The sequence below is a fragment of the Adiantum capillus-veneris genome, chromosome 9, assembly GCF_014529385.1.
Source record: "Adiantum capillus-veneris isolate H3 chromosome 9, ASM1452938v2, whole genome shotgun sequence".
Lineage (NCBI taxonomy): Eukaryota > Viridiplantae > Streptophyta > Polypodiopsida > Polypodiales > Pteridaceae > Adiantum > Adiantum capillus-veneris.
In genome coordinates this window covers 74,610,750-74,616,271 of record NC_140939.1, presented here as the reverse complement: position 1 = coordinate 74,616,271, position 5,522 = coordinate 74,610,750, and positions in this window count along the sequence as shown.

Below are 5,522 nucleotides of genomic sequence, written 5' to 3'. Positions count from 1 at the left end.
ATTTTGTGGGTGTGTGTAAACAACGTAGCATTTTATTAAGTTAAGTGTATGTGCACATAGTTTAAGTTAAGATATTTTTAAGTTGAGTGTATTTAAGTTGAGTGTATGTGTATTTTTTTAAGTTAAGATATGTAAGTTGAGTGTATGTGCACATAAGATATTTAACTGTGCACATAGTTTTTACATTTTGTGTGTGTGTGTGTGTGTGTGTGTGCATGACTTAACTTTAAGAATGCTACGTTTTTTATACACACAAACACATACAATCATTTTTTTAAATATATGGTTGTGTGTGTGTAAAAAACATAGTATTTTTTTAGTAAAACTATATATATGAATCCATTTTGTGTATATCTTTGTGTGTGTATATACATATATATATATATAAATGAATGTGTGTGTGTGAGTGTTTATACCACAATATCATTTTTGTAATATATGGTGTGTGTGAAAAAAGTAGTAGTTGAGATGAAAGTGGAGTGAAGTTTAAATGGAGTTTTAATTGAGATTGAAGTGGAGTGAAGTGAAGTGAAGTTTTTCTGTGAAGAAGGAGATGAAAGTGGAGTGAAGATAAAGTGGAGTTTTGCTGTGAAGAAGAAGGATTAAGAGAAGACAAGGTACTATGTGCGTGTGTGTGTGTGTGTGTAGATTTTCTACTCATGTGTGTGTGTGTGTGTGCTTACCTGCGCACGCTCGCCCGATCCACCGGAGGAGGTTCTAATGGAGCTCCCCCATGCCTTGAAAGGCATGGAGAAGCTCCAATGGAGCTTCCATTGGACCTCCTCCGGTGGATCGGGCGAGCGTGTCCAGGTAAGCACACACACACACACACACACACACACACTCACACACACACATCAAAACACTTGCACACATAGCACAAACACACACACAGTCATGTATACGGACACACATTACACTTGCATACACACACATACATACATACATACACCCACATATATAAACACTTGCATTCACAACATCAACACACTTGCATACATACACACATACACATATAAACACTTGCATACATACACACATACACATATAAACACTTGCATTCACAACATCAACACACTTGCATACATAGCACAAACACACACACAATCATGCATAAATACACACACATATTACACTTACATTCACACACACAATCATGCATACATCCACACACACACACATATAAACACTTGCATTCACACACTTTAACACACTTGCATACACACTTACAGTAACAATTACAATGATGTAAGAACAGGTCGTTGTAGAGAAGAGGTATACAAATTTCAAAGTGGATTTGTATTTTTCCTTGCCATGAGCAAGTTGAGAATGGTTTTTTTTTTTTAGTTTGCATTTTACGCCATTATGCTGCCGAAATTTAGAATTTTATATTTGTATTGTCATTGCTAAGAAGATTTTTGTTGTTTGTGGTTAATAGATTATGGCTCGTACACCATCTAAACGTGGCAGGACAGGTATCTCTCAAAGTAAGTTCAAATACATTAAGCTATTTGTTTTCTTTTCTTTTGTCTCATCATACTCACTAAACTATTTGTGTTCTTATTGTTTTTTGCTTGTAGGAGTAGGATACACATTAAGGTCTAGCACTACAGGGCATAGGGCCAATGCACGATCTTCCATTGCTTCTTCCAATGTCCATCGAAAGGAGGATATTTTGGGTGATGTGCATGAAGAAGAGGATATATTGAGTGATGTGCATGAAGAAGAGGTGTTCATAGATATTCATGCTACACAAAGTGAATTGGTGGCTCACAGTGTGTCTGAAGCAACAACAATTGTTGCTAAACCTCCCGATCATCCAACAGTATTTGGAAAGGATGTTCATGGTCGAATATTAGAGAAGATTGTAGAGGGTTTTATTGTAAAGAGAGGTGGGGAACCTCCTCGAATTCCTCTTTGTAGATTGATGGAAAATGAAGCCATTAGAGCGGTGGGTCTAGGCACTGAGGGCTTGGTGAAAAGGTTTGAGATGTCTGGATACAGTGTGCTTGGAGCTCCATTTATTGTGTCATTTAAGAAGCCAGGCCATGATCAACATGATGTTTTCGACTTAGACAAAGATGAATGGGGGCCTATTTGGCGAGAAATAAGCGATGATTTTGATAATTCCCTTCCCCTTGAGTGGGAAGACTTAAGGGGAAAAAAAATTATTGTTTGGGATGGTAATCACTGTTTGAAAACTTGGATGCGCTTAATAAAAACACGTAAGTGATTTCTTTTTTTGTTTAATGTAAAGTTAACTTGTATTACTCTATGCTTTCTAATTTTCTTTTTTGTTGTTGTAGAATTTTCAATGATAAAGTGGAGACATTGTTCTGTGAGATGTCAATTTGTCTTTGTTGATAGAAGTGCAGAGGGCGAGCTTATGCTAGCTTTGCGCTCTCAAAATGAGTAAGCACATTTGTTGTTTTGAACGTTATTGCTATTACTTTATCGATGTCATTCTACTGCCATTTAATTTAAGATATTGTGGTTTAGGATTGGTAGAACCATTGTGAGCACAAATTTTGGTTAGGAGATCTTCTTGTTCCAAAAACTGGCTGTGGCAAGCAAAGATTCTTTAATGAAACACTTTCCCCAAGATTGGATTCGATGGATAGAGGTAGAGCTTGCTTGTGAGAAGAAGGCATCTAAAGGGAGTTGATACAACGCTCCTAATCTTTTATTAGCAATGCTCATATGGAAGGTATATTTTTTTGCCTTAAAGTATACTTTTTATGTAATTTCTAAAGCTTGACATTATTTTGTAAAATCTTACTTTTTTTTTCATTTGCTCTACAAAAGGAAGAGTTTAACTTGTCTCTTATCAAAGAGATGCAAGAGATCAATGATCCCTCGATTTCACTGCCAGAAAAGGAAATGGTTGCTCGAGGAAGAGTAGAAAAAATATTCAAAGAAAGAGCTTATAAGGTAAACACTTTCTCTTCTCCCCGTTTATGTTTGAATTTCTACAAAATTGTAAGTTGACATGTCATTTGAATTTTATATATTTGATTGAAAAATTGATTTGATTTGATCTCGTGCTAATGTAACATAGATGTTGGCCATTGCCAACCCCGCCAATGGCCAAGGGTTCTTCTCTTTATTATTTAACTTCAATTGGATAAGAGAAAAGGATCAAGTGGGCCTTACAAGAGACAAAGTCCACTCTTTGGCAACTTCTAAAATATCACCAGAGAGGTAATAATTTTTGGATAAAAAATACACATGAAATCATCAAATGAATCAATGCATTTATGGTTTGTTTATTGTTTTCTCTATAGGAAAAAGGAAATATTGCACTCTTTGATGCATTGCCGTGTAGATGATGTTACTTCTGAGCGATATATTAGTGCAATGAAATTTAGAATGTACTTGCGTAAAGAGTGGTATTGGGGAAGTATCTTGAAGCAATGCTTGAGGATCAAAGGGAAAATGATTGAAGAAATGCCGAAGGGCTTTGAAGCATGGTTTCATCACCAATTGAGGGACCACATTGATAAAACTTTTGTGGAGCTTTGGAGTAAGCTCAACACAAAAGAGTCGGATGAAAAAATTCCAGAGCTTATGGAATCTTCAAGGAGAGTATTATTCAGGTGATACAATTGATATATTTATGGTTGTTATTCTATTTTTTACTTAGAGTTTGTATAATAAATAAGTCACTTAGGAAAGGAGATCAAATAAAGTTAACTGCATTTTATGTAGATGGCTAATTCAGCTTTACGATCAAACTTTGTTGGAGAAGTTGCCAATTGCTGTTGAAAGTTGGAGGGACCTCTCTTGTGAGGAGTGTATGTATCCACTATGGATGAGAGATTATGGTTTGATTGCTTGGGAAATTGAGTATTGCCCTTGGTGGCTAGATTACACTCGAGGCACCTACCCACGTGATGAATGGAACTTATATAAAGGTTATTTTTGGCATTTATAAAAACTACAAAATTGTTAAAGTGCTCATACTATTTAGATTATGTTTGTGAGAAATATATTTTTGTTTGCTTTAGAGCACGTTCTTGAAAGAAATGAAAATGGTATTGAGGAGATTGGCTCAGCTTCCAAGAAAGCCACCTCTTCGAAAAGAGTAAACAACAGTACAATCTCCTCTATAAAGACACAATTGGATTTTGTTAGATCCAAGAAGCCCAAGAAGTCTCCCAAAAAGAACCAAAAAGGTGCTCAAGGCTCCACAGGTAAACTTGCTTGTATAGATATCTAGCTGTCACTTTCTTTCTACTCAACAATTCTTGATGAAATATTTTATTTTGTGATTATGCAGTGCCTTCCATAGATTGTGATGTGAATGTTATTGGGAACATGTTAGATGTTTACAAAATTTCTCTCGATGATGAGAAATGGTAAACACATGTGAAAAGAAAGACTAACTATGTGTGGTGTGTGTTGTGAATGTTTTAAATACATTTATTTGATCGTATGCAGGATCTTAGATTTTCTTCATTCAGCCCATGTTGATGGGGAAAAGAGAAATGAAGTGGCCTCTCTTTTGTTTGCGGATTTTCCAACAAACTTTAAAGTTGAAAATTTTTCAGAGAACGAGGTATGCATCCTTCAAAACCACAATGGACAGTCTATGATAGTTTTGGAACTTTAATTAAATTAACAATGCGTATTATGCAGGTCCCTCCATGGAATCAATTCTCTCGAAAATTAAGTAAGAAAGTGGCCGTAATAGCTTCAAAGTATGTGGCAGAAAATGGGTGGTACATCACCCTAAGCTCCACTGATGACTTTGGCATTGTGTCTAGCCATGCCATCGAGATGGGATTCAAAATGATGCACACCATCCTTATTTTGATCCCCGATGGTTATGTGCGAAAGACCATTGAGATTGAGAGAGTAAGTAAATTTATTTGTTGATTGAAAAGCATGCTTGTAGTTTTCTTCAATTAGATCACATTCTAGTTGTAATTTTTAGGTGGAAACACTATTGCTAGGATTGTTTTATCGTAAGGGTCAATGTCCTATCTACGATTGACGAGATAGAGAGAGCGTGGACAATAACTCTTTCGATGCCAAGTCCGGAATACTGGTGGAGCGCGTCGACGGAGAGTACATTGGAGGACACGCTCTTAGAGGTGCCGCCAAGCGTAGCCTTGACTTCTTTCGGTAAGAATATATGCTTCCTATTATGCGTTATTGGACTATGTTACATAAAGTAAAAATACGCATATTTTTTGCTTTTTTTAGCTGGCTTGTGCGGACATTTACTGCGCTACATTGTTGATATGTTTTCTGGATGTGGTGGCTTGGGCAATGTTTGCGTCGAGTTGTCTAGACACTGTCTCTGCATAGATAGTGATCCAGAGGTCTTCCATCAACATCTTTCACGCTTCAAGGCTCCATGTGTACGTGCTATTTCAGTAGTTGATGCAGATAGCGATGAGGAGACTGATTGGCAACAATATGAGGCCGGATCACATTGCCCTTGATTGACATCAACATTGGTATTATCTATCATTTTTTCTAGTTTGTGATTTTTATGGAACGACGTGTGACCATGG